The sequence below is a fragment of the Procambarus clarkii genome, chromosome 38 (genome assembly GCF_040958095.1).
Source record: "Procambarus clarkii isolate CNS0578487 chromosome 38, FALCON_Pclarkii_2.0, whole genome shotgun sequence".
NCBI classification, from domain to species: domain Eukaryota; kingdom Metazoa; phylum Arthropoda; class Malacostraca; order Decapoda; family Cambaridae; genus Procambarus; species Procambarus clarkii.
In genome coordinates this window covers 24678802-24694271 of record NC_091187.1, presented here as the reverse complement: position 1 = coordinate 24694271, position 15470 = coordinate 24678802, and positions in this window count along the sequence as shown.

Sequence of the window (15470 nt, the reverse complement as noted above, 5' to 3'; positions counted from 1 at the left end):
ATGCATCTAAGGTTGCAGGTCACCCGGGTATCTTTAAAACTCACTTCAAAGCAAAGTATCTCATTTATTTTCCGGGTATGTTGTCGGAAGTAATTAAGTACGTCAAGACTTGCTCTAATTGCCAGAGGAAAAAAGGTGCCCTTAAGGTACAAGCCCCACCACAGGAATTTCCAGAGATTTCAGAACCACTAGATCACATGGGGACCAATTTAATTTATCTCCATTGCAGCCATTCAGGCAATCGGTACATGTTGGTATTAGTGGACCATCTGTCCAGATACACCACCTTGATAGCAATCCCTCAAAAGGATTCTCGTATTGTTGTTCGAGCATTTTTGAATAGGTTCGTAACTGTGTTTGGGCCTCCTAAAGTTTTAGTTTCTGACCGAGGTCAGGAATTTAATGGGCATATATTTAGGGAAGTTTGTAAGATATTGGAGACAACCTTAGCCTTTACAACAGCTTACCACCCTCAGGCAAACGGGATGACAGAACATACCAATCGTTCAGTTAAGGATATGCTTGCAATCCTTGCTGAAAGTGATGCAAACTCATTGGACAAAAACACCTGCCCAATGTTCAACTGGCTCTGAATACTGCTATCCACTAGTCTATTAATACTCAACCCTTTCTTTTGTTCACTGGTCAATCATGCAATTTTCCATCAGGTCTGCTTAACAGACACAATGTTGCATATGGAGAGGTCTATCCTTCAGAAGTTCTCAATAAAATGAGGAATGCTTGGAGAGTTGCAGCGGAGGCTTCAAAAAAAGCACGGGATAGATATGCTCACTATTATGACAGGAATGTACAACCTCTGGAATTGAAGGAGGGTAGGCTTGTCTTGAGAATTAATGAAGCTGCACCCGCCAATTAGAGTAGGAAACTAGCTCCTAGATGGCGGGGGCCATACAGAGTGATTAAGAAAGCAGGCCCTGTCAATTTTGTCATAATGGGAGTATTTGAGGATCAGGTGTAAAGAACTGTCCACATTACTAAGTTGAGGATTTATCATGCTAGGGAGGAACTAGAATTGCCTACAGCAAGTCTAATTCCTGACCCAACAGAGCTGACTGATAACTCAAGTTACGAGTCAGATGGGGAGAATGACCCTCTGTCGTCTCTCATCAGTAGTCAAGCGCACTCTCCTCACCCCATGGTTACAAGATCTCGCACTTTACAGTAAAGGTTAAAATAACTCTATTAGTTAGTAGAGTTTAGAATTCATTAGATTTTCCTGTAGATGCAATGATGTGGATTTCTTAACTGTACTTAACTCGGATAACAGGCTTTACCTTGCTCTGGGGTTTCCAACTTCCAACAAACCCAGAGTTATATCCCTGCATCTACCATGTTGTTGTCTGTCTTTTCCCAGGCCTGATTTGTACACTTGTCCAGTTGTCCCAGCCACACTTGAACCCTATCTGAGAAGATCTAGGGGGAGGCACGTTACTCAAAGTCCTCCCCCACCAGACCCAGTAACTAGCCATTTGGTTACCTAGGGTTGGTGACAATACACCAGTCGCCCAGCCGTCACCTCACGTCACTAACGAGGTTGTCTTGGCTCAGTATGCTGTCTACAGGGATGCAGTCACCAGATGTCAACGTTTTCCATCATCGTGGGTAGTTGACTGGACGTCATCACCACCCACCAGCTGCGTCGTCAGGACTGCAAGCCGACCGGAAGTAAATGTAGGAAAATCGAAGAGGGAGCCAGCATGTAGCAGTACTAATTATTCTCGTCGATGGATCCATGGTTACGTCGTCTGTTGTAACGCAAGCGGAACAAGGCAGACACTAAATGAATGAGACGGGCTTCCTACAGAGTACAGTTGACTCGCCATAGAAGGGGGCCACAGCCTCCCTTAGCCCAAGATTAACTGTACAAGGGTATACACGAATTGTGTTTACGGTCTAGTAGTCTGGTGTCATCAAGAAACACCTGAGATGAAGTGAACCATGGTGACTGAAGAATGGGAGCCACTTGTTTTGCCAACACGCCACACACCTCAACGCTCCTCTGCAGCTACTTCCGTCACGAGACATCGTTGTGCGTTTAAGTCCTGCACTCCCGCAGTTCAGCTACTGGTTCAGTCTCTTCTATCAAGACTGTTTTGTGGGCTACAATATGAGTAATGAGTCGCGTTTCTTTAGCGAGGTTCACCCGACCGGCGGCAGCCAGTCACGGGCTGTCACTGGTCACTCAACTCTCAATTCTAGGACAGTCAGTTGTCCTTCAACGGTAACTGGAAGGAAGTACAAAAGGACCAAGATTCTCTACAGTCAACAACTGATGGTCATTGGAACTACAATCAACTGCTCGTCAGTCCTCGGAATCAATTATCGATTTTTTTTGTGTTCATGTACAATTGTGGAACAGGAAAAGTAAATGTAACTTTTGCTCTATAAAATTAATGTCATGTTTCTGAATACCTAGGAACATGAGTTTTGACAAATAGTGTTTAAATGTTGAAACCAAGAAAATAAGTTACTAAAATTCTGGAGAAAGGAAATATGGAAATTTTTGTTAAATAACACTGTCTATTGAAAATCTATTGCACGGTACCTAGACCAACAGGTACTAGGAAAGTTGTTGTCATGTCATGTTCTGTGTTTTAAAAGCAAGAGGCGCGAACTAAATAAACAATTTAAACTTAAGTGATAGTGTGAAGATCCTTATGGCTGTAATTTTAGCTAGAACTGTGATATTAGAAATAGTATTGATAAATAAATAAAACATTGTGTTTTATTGGTTAATCGCAGAGAATGTCATGTGGACATTAAATTTTGAAAAAAAGGGCGAATGGAACACTTGGATGAACTTTGAGGAGTTCAGTGTTCCTCTCCTGAAAGACTGAGATTTCAGTTTATGTGTTTAATTCTCATGTTCTAGATGGTACACGTGGATGGCTGATGGAAAGCCAATGATTTTTGCTAGTTAGCTTTGCTGAAAGTTTAGGGATATTGCATTTAGTTATATCAGTTCAGGGATAGGATGTTTTGTCTTATTGTGTATTGGGAAGTTTACTGGGCTGTCAACAGGACAGTCTAGATTCACATCCCTGAATTTTCAATTGTGTATTAATGATTATTGCTATACAACCTGCTGGTTATCATTGATGGTTAGATAGCATAGTTTTGTTATTTTTGGAGACTTTGGTTCAGATTGGTAATTATAACGTAAGGAATTGGGATTAGAAACTGTGTTAAATAGCTTAACACAAAGTTTCTTAAATACTTGAGCGAGGGGGGTTGTAACAGTGGGACTGTTAATAGAGAAAGACCATAGATTTAACATTAAAAGTTGGTAGTGAGTTGGTAGTGACCTGATGAGCAGGCTAGGCTAGTCCCTTCCCCAAGGAATTAGACTCGTGTGTAGAAAATGGTAGCGCCATTTGCATTCTGTGTCGAGTCATCAAACTAGGAAAATAATGAAAAGTATTACAGAATTGGTAGGAATTATTATTCGTGGTTACGTACTTATGTTAAAAATTAATATCAATTGAGAATAACGAATAAGTCTTGTATGTTATCAAAAAAGCATTTGACTTCAATAAGATTTGAATATATGTAAGAAATATTTCGTCACTGGAAAATAAGTACCTTCCCAACTTGTCTCTTAATTCATGTAAATTAGTGAAATATAAGTGCTATTGAATATTGTAATTAGCCTGGCTCGAGTATCTAGATAATTCCCAATTGTTTTGGAATAATAAGTCACCTTTAGTTACGCATATGGGATTTTTAGTTAGTAATCTTCTTCAAAGATTAATTTGGCAACTGAGCTAGGGTCAATATCACACGAGGTCAGTGTGGAGAAATTGGTCAATGTGGTCTGAGACCTCCTGAGGACGGGTTAACACCCCCTCTCGGAGGGCAAGGCCAAACAACTGGTCTGTCTGTGGTATTTAAGATAAATGTTCTATGTTCTGGTTAAATTACAGTGTAAAATCCACATTATTTGTTGTAGTTAATTACCAATTGCCTCAGTTAGGAAAATATTCAGTTAGGAAAGTGTTCAGCTTAGGGAGTGTTACTTTTATTTTATTTTTATTAATAACCTTTGATTTAATAAATTTTGCTTTAGAATATTATGGTGTTTAGTGAAATTTCCTCCAATGTTTACTTTACATCGCTGTTGGGTGCAATCCTCATATTAGGAACTAGCTCCCTCTGCAAGCCATCAAGTATTTTATTTAATACTTCAGATAATCCCTTTATACATTGATTTAATTTACACACTTAACGTAAATCTTATCCCTCCTTTTCGAATAATTGGGGATCCATTTTCGGGGTTTATGAGTAATTGACGGTATCGTGCTTCACCATCAATTGGGGGATTTACTCAGAGGGTAGAAGGTAGCAGGAGGTGGCATCGTTAGTCAGAGCTTGCAGTGTAGCATCGAAGGGTGCGGTGTCCTCGTGTCGTGATATCTAAACGGACGAACGTTAAAATCTCTGGTCTGTAGATTTACTTAATAACGACCAGCATTTGTCCAGTAAGTGAGGTTAAAGGCTGGTCCCCGTTACAAACTTTGCGTCATCCACGAACATTGACGTGTGTGTGTGTGTGTGTGTGTGTGTGTGTGTGTGTGTGTGTGTGTGTGTGTGCTCACCTAGTTGTACTCACCTAGTTGTGTTTGCGGGGGTTGAGCTCTGGCTCTTTGGTCCCGCCTCTCAACCGTCAATCAACAGGTGTACAGATTCCTGAGCCTATTGGGCTCTATCATATCTACACTTGAAACTGTGTATGGAATCAGCCTCCACCACATCACTTCCTAATGCATTCCATTTGTCAACCACTCTGACACTAAAAAAGTGCTTTCTAATATCTCTGTGGCTCATTTGGGCACTCAGTTTCCACCTGTGTCCCCTTGTGTTAAATAGCCTGTCTTTATCTACCCTATCAATTCCCTTCAGAATCTTGAATGTGGTGATCATGTCCCCCCCTAACTCTACTGTCTTCCAGCGAAGTGAGGTTTAATTCCCGTAGTCTCTCCTCGTAGCTCATACCTCTCAGCTCGGGTACTAGTCTGGTGGCAAACCTTTGAACCTTTTCCAGTTTAGTCTTATCCTTGGCTAGATATGGACTCCATGCTGGGGCTGCATACTCCAGGATTGGCCTGACATATGAGGTATACAAAGTTCTGAATGATTCTTTACACAAGTTTCTGAATGCCGTTCGTATGTTGCCCAGCATGGCATATGCCGCTGATGTTATCCTCTTGATATGTACTGCAGGAGATAGGTCTGTCGTGATATCAACCCCCAAGTCTTTTTCTTTCTCTGACTCCTGAAGAATTTCCTCTCCCAGATGATACCTTGTATTTGGCCTCCTGCTCCCCTACACCTATCTTCATTACATTACGTTTGGTTGGGTTAAACTCTAACAACCATTTGTTCGACCATTCCTTCAGCTTGTCTAGGTCTTCTTGAAGCCTCAAACAGTCCTCTTCTGTCTTAATCCTTCTCATAATTTTGGCATCGTCCGCAAACATTGAGAGAAATGAATCTATACTCTCCGGGAGATTATTTACATATATCAGAAACAAGATAGGACCGAGTACAGAGCCCTGAGGGACTCCACTGGTGACTTCACGCCAATCGAAGGTTTCACCCCTCACTGTAACTCTCTGCTTCCTATTGCTTAGGTACTCCCTTATCCACTGGAGCACCATACCAGTTACACCTGCCTGTCTCTCTAGCTTATGTACCAGCCTCTTGTGCGGTACTGTGTCAAAGGCTTTCCGACAATCCAAGAAAATGCAGTCCGCCCAGCCCTCTCTTTCTTGCTTAATCTTTGTCACCTGGTCGTAGAATTCTATTAAGCCAGTCAGGCAAGATTTCCCCTCCCTGAACCTATGTTGGCGATTTGTCACAAAGTCCCTTCTCTCCAGATGTGTTACCAGGTTTTTTCTCACGATCTTCTCCATCATCTTGCATGGTATACAAGTGACCTGTAGTTCAGTGCCTCTTGCCTGTCGCCCTTTTTGTATATTGGGACCACATTCGCTATCATATTCGCACATATTTGCTATTCGCTATATTTCTGGTAGGTCTCCTGTCTCCAGTGACTTACTATACACTATGGAGAGTGGCAAGCAAAGTGCCTCTGTACTCTCTTTCAGTATCCATGGTGAGATCCCATCTGGACTAACAGCCTTTCTAACCTCCAGATCCAGGAGGTGTCTCTTGACCTCCTCTCTCGTAATTTCGAACTCTTCCAAGGCCGCCTGGTTTACCTCCCTTTCTCTTAGCACAGTGACCTCACCTTGTTCTATTGTGAAGACCTCCTGGAACCTCTTGTTGAGTTCTTCATACACCTTTTTGTCATTCTCTGTATTCCTGTCCTCGCCTGTTCTAAGTTTCAAAACCTGTTCTTTCACTGTTGTTTTCTTTCTGATGTGACTGTGGAGTAACTTTGGTTCGGTCTTGGCTTTGTTTGCTATATCATTTTCAAAACTTTTCTCTGCTTCTCTTTTCACCCTGACGTACTCATTCCTGGTTCTCTGGTATCTCTCTCTGCTTTCTGGTGTTCAGTTATTCCGGAAGTTCCTCCACGCCCTTTTGTTCAGTTTCTTTGCTTCCATACATGCCCTATTATACCATGGATTCAAGAGGTCTATGCATTGTGTGTGTGTGTGTGTGTGTGTGTGTGTGTGTGTGTGTGTGTGTGTGTGTGTGTGTGTGTGTGTGTGTGTGTGTGCGTGTGTGCGTGTGTGTGTGTGTGTGTGTGTGTGTGTGTGTGTGTGTGTGTGTGTGTGTGCGTGTGTGTTTGTATTCACCTAGTTGTATTCACCTAGTTGTGTTTGAGGGGGTTGAGCTTTGCCCTTTCGGCCCGCCTCTCAACTGTCAATCAACTGTTTACTAACTACTTGTTTTTTTCCACCACAGCACACACACACACACACCTGAAAGCAGCGCGTGACAACTGACTAACTCCCAGGTACCTATTTACTGCTAGGTAACAGGGGCATTCAGAGTGAAAGAAACTTTGCCCATTTGTTTCTGCTTCGTGCGGGAATCGAACCCGCGCCACAGAATCAAGAGTACTGCGCGCTATCCACCAGGCTACGAGCCCCCCCCCCCGTGTGTGTGTGTGTGTGTGTGTACTCGTCTAGTTGTACTCACCTAGTTGTGCTTGCGGGGATTGAGCTCTGGCTCTTTGGTCCCGCCTCTCAATCGTCAATACACCGATGTACAGATTCCTGAGACTACTGCATGGGCTCTATCATATATACATTTGAAACTGTGTATGGAGTCTGCCTCCACCACATCACTGCCTAATGCATTCCACCTGTTAACTACTCTAACACTTAAAAAGTTCTTTCTAACGTCCCTGTAGCTCATTTGGGTATTCAGTTTTCACCTGTGTCCCCTTGTTCACGTTCCACCCGTGTTATACAGTTTATCCTTATCTACCCTGTCAATTCCTTTGAGAATTTTGTAGGTAATGATCGTGTCTCCCCTTACTCTTCTGTCTTCCAGTGTCGTGAGGTGCATCTCATGCAGCCTTTCCTCATTACTCATGCCTCTTAGTTCTGGGACTAGCCTAGTTGCATACCTCTGAACTTTTTCAAGCTTCGCCTTGTGCTTAACAAGGAACAGGCTCCATGTTGGAGCCCACATACTCCATGATTATTCTTACATATGCGGTGTACAGGGTTCTGAATAATTCCTTACTCAGGTTCCTGAAGGCTGTTCTGATGTTAGCCAGCCTCGCATATGCCACAGATGTAAGTCTTTTTATGTGGGCATCAGGAGACAAGTTTGGTGTGATATCAACTCCTAGATCTTTCTCTCTGTCCGTTTCATCAAGTACTTCATCTCTCATTCGGTATCCTGTGTCTGGCCTCCTGCTTCCACCGCTTAGTTTCATTACCTTGCATTTACTCGGTTTGAACTTTAGTAGCCATTTGTTGGACCATTCATTCAGTCTGTCTAGGTAATCTTGTAGCCTCCTCCTATCACCCTCTGTTTTAATCCTCATAATATTTGCATCATCAGCAAACAAAGAGAGGAACGATTCTATACCCTCTGGGAGATCATTTACATATATCAGAACAGTATAGGTCCAAGGACTGAACCCTGCAGGACTCCACTGTGACGTCTCACTAATCTGAGACTTCACTAATCTGAGACTAGGGAGCCGGTCGGCCGAGCGGACAGCACGCTGGACTTGTGATCCTGTGGTCCTGGGTTCGATCCCAGGCGCCGGCGAGAAACAATGGGCAGAGTTTCTTCCACCCTATGCCCCTGTTACCTAGCAGTAAAATAGGTACCTGGGTGTTAGTCAGCTGTCACGGGCTGCTTCCTGGGGGTGGAGGCCTGGTCGAGGACCGGGCCGCGGGGACACTAAAGCCCCGAAATCATCTCAAGATAACCTCAAGATAACCACCCCTCACAGTGACTCGTTGTCTTCTGTTGCTTACGTACTCCCTTATCCAATGGAGTACCTTCCCTTTCATTCCTGCCTGCATCTCCAGCTTTTTCACTCGCCTCTTGTGTGGTACTGTGTCAAAGGCTTTCTGGCAATCCAAAAATATGCAGTCTGCCCACCCTTCTCTTTCTTGCCTGATTTTTGCTGCCTGGTCGTAGAATTCAATTAACCTTGTGAGGCAGGACTTGCCATCCCTGAGCCCATGTTGATGCTGTGTTACAAAGTTCTATCACTCCAGATGTTCCACTAGCTTTTTTCTCACAATCTTCTCCATCAGTTTGCATGGCCTGTAGTTAAGTGTCTCCTGTCTATCCTCCTTCTTGTATATCGGGACTACCTTAGCCATCTTCCAAATTTTCGGCAGTTCCCCTTACCAGTGATTTGTTATACACTAAAGAGAGTGGCAGGCACAGTGCTTCTGCTCCTTCCTTTAGTATCCAAGGGGAGATTCCATCCAGGCCTATAGCCTTTGTCACATCCAACTCTAGCAAAAGCTTCCTTTCATCCCCACTGGTAATCTCAAACTCTTCTAGTGGTTCCCGGTTAACTCTAACCTCTCCTATCTCTGGAACTTCCCCCTTGTTCTAATGTAAAAACCTCCTGGAATTTCTTATTCAGTTCCTCACACACTATCCTCAATTTCATTACCAGTTCCTTTACTGTTTTTTCTCCTGATGTGGCTGTACAGCAATTTAGGTTGAGTCTATATGCATTGCTTGCGATGTCATTTTCGTATTGCCCTTCTGCCTCTCTTCTCTACCTGGCATATTCATTCCTGGCATTCTGATAGCTTTCTCTGCTCTTAAGTGTCCTATTATTTCTATAATTTCTCCACGCCCTTTTACTTTGCTGCTTAGCTAGCCTACATCTCTGATTAAACCATGGGTTTCTCATCTGCATTTCATTGTTTTCCTTTTGGACCGGGACAAACTTGTCTGCTGCCTCCTTACACTTCTGTGTGATGTAATCCATCATGTCATGGGCCATCTTTTCTCTGAGTGTCGGAAAATCCGACACCATTTAATATATCATACATACAGATAATTGTAGCTGTGTTGTATAAACAAGTTAACCATAGAAAACGTAACTTGTAGTGGAATTACCGTCTAAAGAAAACGGGATATCATCACCACATACCATTATATATTCACCACCTATTATGGTGGGAATTATTCTTAAATACATTAGTCTTTGGACTTTACCATCATAAAACATCTCATATAAATTAACTTAATTATCAATATTAAAGTAGAGTAAATGTGACCCTTCTATCACTTATTGACATCTGGACAATGTAGGCCAGGCGTCAGTGGGGAAGGAGGGCAGCCATTGTTGTGTCACCTCCGAGACGCGTGGAGCAAATTCGGCTCCTATCATATCTGGACAATGTCGGCCAGACGTCAGTAGTATGGAGTGTTAGACATTGTTGATATTAGACCAGAGGCTCACAGGGAGCAACTTCGGCTCCTGTTAATTTTACTTGGACGTAGTGTTATGGAAACCAAAGGTGTACCATTATCAACACGCTGTCAACAAATTCAAGTTAAGTGTTCTTTCCGAAACCCATGTATCTTTCATTTATGGCCATTAATGTCATTATATAGGGTGACCCGGTTAGAGCACGTGGTAGCCTCAAACTAAAGGTAATTAAGCCAGGTCTTCATTGTTCCATGTACAGTATTTTCTCTGATATACCTGTCATATATAGGATTCTGGCTTTACAGCTAGCGCCCTTTGACAGGTCAAGACGAGGAAGCAAGACTTTGTGCACCAGTTACTGGGTGATGGAAGCTACCTCAAAGAGGATAATTTGGTGTCTACATCCTAGTTATACCTGTTTGGACTAAGGCCTGCTGTACTATAAGATAAGGAACCTCTTCAATGTATGTAGTCTATTACTGTAGTTTGATTGGCTGCATATATATAAATTAATTTAATATAAACCCCCCCTAATGTGTAGAGGATCGATTTGTGAGATTATGAGATTATTGCAGAAATACAGTCCACTTATCATTATACAAATTGCTATCGAAGTATATAAATTAACGTAAATATAAATTCATATAAATTAAATAAATATAAATCTCACAGGTCGGTTCCCACATTATTTGGTCATCTTCGAACCGGATGACGGATTATTTGATCCTTTGAACCCACATTTGGTCATCTTAGTACCGGATGAACCAGTTAACCAGTGGATTCATTAAATAAACTAGTGCAGTGTGATTTAAACAAGGCCAGCCAGTTAAAGACAGCGGCGTTACCTCGTGAGAGTTCACGAGCCCCGCTCAGTTCAGATCAGCCTTAGTCAGCGGTTTCATGCACACCCACAGATTTGGTGGCGTGTTATTCTGTGAAATGACAGCGCTAATATTGAAGCCAGCCAAAGTAGTGGCTGTGGTGTCGCGAAATTGTTCACGGATTTCGTGGTGTTAAATTTCGCGAGAGATTATCTACGTATTTTGTGGACTTTATTTCGCGAGGTCACTAATAATATTTAATACTTCTAGATAATATTAGAAGTTTCATAGAGGCTAATTAAGAGGCTATTATCAATAATTGTATATATTATTTCTCCAAAATAGAGAATTATTTAATATATATTGCACTAGTGATCACAGTATAATATTTACTAATTGCCAACCCACAACAGGGTAGGATATTAAAATTGACTAGTTGAACTATTATTGTTCATCCTAGTCCCATTATTACCATAGTCAGTTGTACTATATTCAACAACCTAACACCATTAATGAATGGTACAGACCCTATTTTGGGTGTAATTTTTATCAACTCGAGTTGAGTTGTATATATAATAAATTACTTATGATCATTACACCTTTGAGTGATTAATTAGTGTCTTTACCATCCTATGGTGATATAGAAGAGCTAACCTAAAGGTACTTCCATGACACTGGTTTATCACTCAAATCATTAGTGTGTATGATTGTATATATATAATGTGTATTAATTTTAAGTGCTAACCTCTAGTAGAGGTAGGATTATTGCCTAGTGAGTGCAGAATTTACCCTAGGCTACCATCAGTGCTTGTTCAGTATTATGAGCAGCCCAAGTACAAGCCCCACAAGGCTTCACCAACTAGCCAGTATGGATAATGCTGGCAATGAAAAAACTGTCATACATCTAGTACTACAATTGCTGGATTTACCTCAACCTGATCAGACTGCTGACTCATTACAATCCTTCAGCATGGAGTTTGAGTCACTACTAAGAACATTCAGTCTTAAGGTTGATATAACTACTAGTGAATGGATGACCAAAGTAGTCCTTCAACGAAAATTGTCCAGCGATATACTAGATGAATTATATGCACATCAACATAACACCATCCTGACAGTACAGGACATCACTGAAGGTTTACATTCCATCATAAACAAACGACGAGCAAATGAGGAAGTTAAAGCCTCATGCAAGCCTTCAGAAATAGAAAATAAGAGTCAATTAAAGGGTAAAACAACTACCCCAAATAAACATCAGTCAATTAATCAAACATCAAGTTGCAGAAAATCTGACAATGCAGCAGCAACCTCCAAGCCTACTGTTACTAGTTCACCCAAACCGGTAACTTCCAAACGTGCAGGAGGCTGGGGGACATGTATGTTCTGCAAAAAGAAACATTCAACATACCGTACGCTAATTATCCAACCAGAGACACTCGTATGGAGCGACTCCAGGAATTAGGGAGATGTGCAAGGTGTCTCAAGTCACACAACATAGACTATTGTGATACCCAATTCAACACCTGTAACAGGTGTAGAAGAGGTAGGCACCATGCAGCACTGTGTAAATATACGAAATTAACGTATTCAAGACCCAAGGTGGAAGATAGCATTCCAACCACAGTACAGTACTGCAAGGTGCAACAAACAAAGAGTGTCCAATCGGCAAAGTCTAAAGGTAATACGACTTTGCCTACTGCCCAAATTACCATCCTGAATAAGAGGGCCAAGGTCCATACCCGAGGGTTGTTTGACCAAGGATCCCAGAGAATATATATCACTAAAAAGTTGGCAGATGAATTACAATTAAGGCCTGTAGCCCAGATGTCATTCAACATCTCTGGGTTTGTAACAGATGCTGGACCTCAAGTCTACCAGGTGGTACAACCATCAGTACGTTTAGGCAGGTACGTCTGTCGAGTACAAGCCATTGTGGTGGACAAAATACCAGTAGACCTACAAGTTCAAGGTCTGAGAGCAACAGCCAAATTCCTGAGAAATAGAGGAATAAAATTGGCAGATAATATTAAGTCTGATCACCTCACCGACTTCGGTCTCCTTGTTGGGACAGACTATTGCCATCGATTCATCGGTAGCTCTACTAAATATCAGGGTATAACCATGTTAAACTCTGCAGGAGGTAAATTACTCTCAGGCCCAGTATCAAGCCTGAGGAGACCTATGCCTGCAGATAAACAATACCAGTAGAAATCTAAATTTGTCAGCTGATTATATTTCTCCAGTAGCATTATACTAAGGAGATTACAGCTGACTATACCAACAGAGGTTGATGTTAGTATCATCATTTAAAGCTGAAGATGAGTTCATGAGGCCTCAGTGGCAAATCAGTGAACAGTAGCCTAAAACAGCTACAAGTCACTGCGACAAATGTCACTGAACCCAGTGCAGTCTCAGAACTATACTTTACTTTAATGATGAGCTATTCAGTCTTCTGAATCAATTAACTAAATTAAAACCCCAATAAATCTGAAGACTGATTTGATACATTTATTATTTAATCAAGATGTATTCCATGGGCCTCAGTGTTTATATATCAGTGACCAGTTACCTGAACAAACTTCAAGTTATATCTAATGTCACTGATCTCACTGCAGTCCCTGAATCATACTTGACTGTAGTACTTGAACACATCCAGTCTTCTGGGTTAAATAATATGTAATTAGGCTTGAATATTAGCCTTTCAAAAGTTGACAGGGAAATGAAATCGCATTAGACTTCTAACCCCTGCAACTCTAGTACGGGACATCCGTCCTGTACGAACAGACGCACAAATGTGTGATTACTAACTACTAACATCAAATTAATCTAATATTTCGAAGGAGGAGTATCGGTGTTCGTCTGTTCTAAATAGGACTTCGACCCGTGAGCAGCCCCTGGGGAATTATGTCGGAAAATCCGACACCATTTAATATATCATACATACAGATAATTGTAGCTGTGTTGTATAAACAACTTAACCATAGAAAACGTAACTTGTAGTGGAATTACCGTCTAAAGAAAACGGGATATCATCACCACATACCATTATATATTCACCACCTATTATGGTGGGAATTATTCTTAAATACATTAGTCTTTGGACTTTACCATCATAAAACATCTCATATAAATTAACTTAATTATCAATATTAAAGTAGAGTAAATGTGACCCTTCTATCACTTATTGACATCTGGACAATGTAGGCCAGGCATCAGTGGGGAAGGAGGGCAGCCATTGTTGTGTCACCTCCGAGACGCGTGGAGCAAATTCGGCTCCTATCATATCTGGACAATGTCGGCCAGGCGTCAGTAGTATGGAGTGTTAGACATTGTTGATATTAGACCAGAGGCTCACAGGGAGCAAATTCGGCTCCTGTTAATTTTACTTGGACGTAGTGTTATGGAAACCAAAGGTGTACCATTATCAACACGCTGTCAACAAATTCAAGTTAAGTGTTCTTTCCGAAACCCATGTATCTTTCATTTATGGCCATTAATGTCATTATATAGGGTGACCCGGTTAGAGCACGTGGTAGCCTCAAACTAAAGGTAATTAAGCCAGGTCTTCATTGTTCCATGTACAGTATTTTCACTGATATACCTGTCATATATAGGATTCTGGCTTTACAGCTAGCGCCCTTTTGACAGGTCAAGACGAGGAAGCAAGACTTTGTGCACCAGTTACTGGGTGATGGAAGCTACCTCAAAGAGGATAATTTGGTGTCTACATCCTAGTTATACCTGTTTGGACTAAGGCCTGCTGTACTATAAGATAAGGAACCTCTTCAATGTATGTAGTCTATTACTGTAGTTTGATTGGCTGCATATATATAAATTAATTTAATATAAACCCCCCCTAATGTGTAGAGGATCGATTTATGAGATTATGAGATTATTGCAGAAATACAGTCCACTTATCATTATACAAATTGCTATCGAAGTATATAAATTAACGTAAATATAAATTCATATAAATTAAATAAATATAAATCTCACAGGTCGGTTCCCACACTGAGCTCTGTTTCCCATGTTATATCTTTTAGGAATTTCCTTATCTTCTCATAGTTTCCCTTTCGGAATGCCAGCCTTTTTTCAGTTCCCCTCCTCGAGTTCTTTAACCCTTCTTCAATTAGATACTCAAATGTCAATACACTGTGATCGCTCATTCCTACCGGGGCCTCGAAATCGATTTCCCTTACGTCGGAGTCGCTCAGAGTGAAGACTAGGTCAAGTCTTGCATGTTCATCGTTTCCACTCATTCTTGTGGGTTCCATGACATGTTTGCTTAAGAAGTTTCTTGTTGCCACCCTCAATAGTTTAGCTCTCCATGTATCCTCACCTCCATGCGGTTCCTTGTTCTCCCAGTCTATCCTTCCGTGATTGATGTCCCCAATGATGAGCAGATGGGATCTATTTCTACAGGCAGCAAAGGCTGCCTTCTCAATTATAGTGTTAACTGCCATGTTGTTGTTGTCATACTCTTGCCTGCATCTTTTGTCATTTGGTGGACGGTTATAAATCACTGCTACTACTATTCTTGGTCCTCTCATTATCATGGTACCTGTTATGTAGTCTCTGAATCCCTCGCAGCCCGGGATAGCTATCTCCTTGAAACTCCATTCCTTTCTCATTAGTAGGGCCACTCCGCCTCCTCCCCCTACCTTTACTCTCTTTCTTTATTACTGTGTAGTCCTGAGGAAACACCGCATTCATTATGATTCCTGAGAATTTTGTTTCTGTGAGTCCAATTACATCTGAGTTCACTTCTTGAGCTCTTTCCCATAGTTCAT